A 723-nucleotide genomic window follows, 5' to 3' on the forward strand; every position below is an offset into this window, starting at 1 on the left:
AAAGCACGAACGAGCGATATCGAGTGAGTTGAGTTTATTAATAGCCCATTAACAAACGAGTTTATTACAATATTTTTTTGTAACAAAATTATAAATTACAAATCGCAACCGATTTCATCTTTTTCATCGCACAGTTACCTACAATTACGAATTACAATTACTTTTTACAATTTCGAAAGCTTTAAACTGATTGATTTAAATGATTTAAACCCAAATATAAATCCTAACGTTCAGAACATAAACAAGGTATCTGTTCCGGTCTTAACTTTGAGCAATTGTAATATTAATAATACTATTATAAATAACCAAAAATAATTATGGATTATATATCAAAACGTCTTTTTTTAAATAAAATAATTCATTAATATCGAAATTAATAAACGGTCAACGAAAAAAAGATATTTATTTAAAACCGTACATAATGGTGATCGGTGAAATAGTTTTTATTATAGGAAATATATCAACATCTGTTATTGCAACTTAAAGTCATCACACGGAATATTTCTCTTTCTCGCACCGCGATCCCCACCCCAAATTGTGATAAAATGTAATCCATTTTCATTGCGTGTCCGAATTTAGTTTGTTATTATTCTTAAAGAAAAGTACGTTTTTCTTTGCTTATAATACCAATAACTATTGTTCGTATCAAAAATAGATATTGTACAATTTATTAATTTTGTGATATTGTAGTGATTAGGATGAATAAATTTTTATACAAAAAGC

Source organism: Tribolium castaneum, chromosome 5 (genome assembly GCF_031307605.1).
Source record: "Tribolium castaneum strain GA2 chromosome 5, icTriCast1.1, whole genome shotgun sequence".
Lineage (NCBI taxonomy): Eukaryota > Metazoa > Arthropoda > Insecta > Coleoptera > Tenebrionidae > Tribolium > Tribolium castaneum.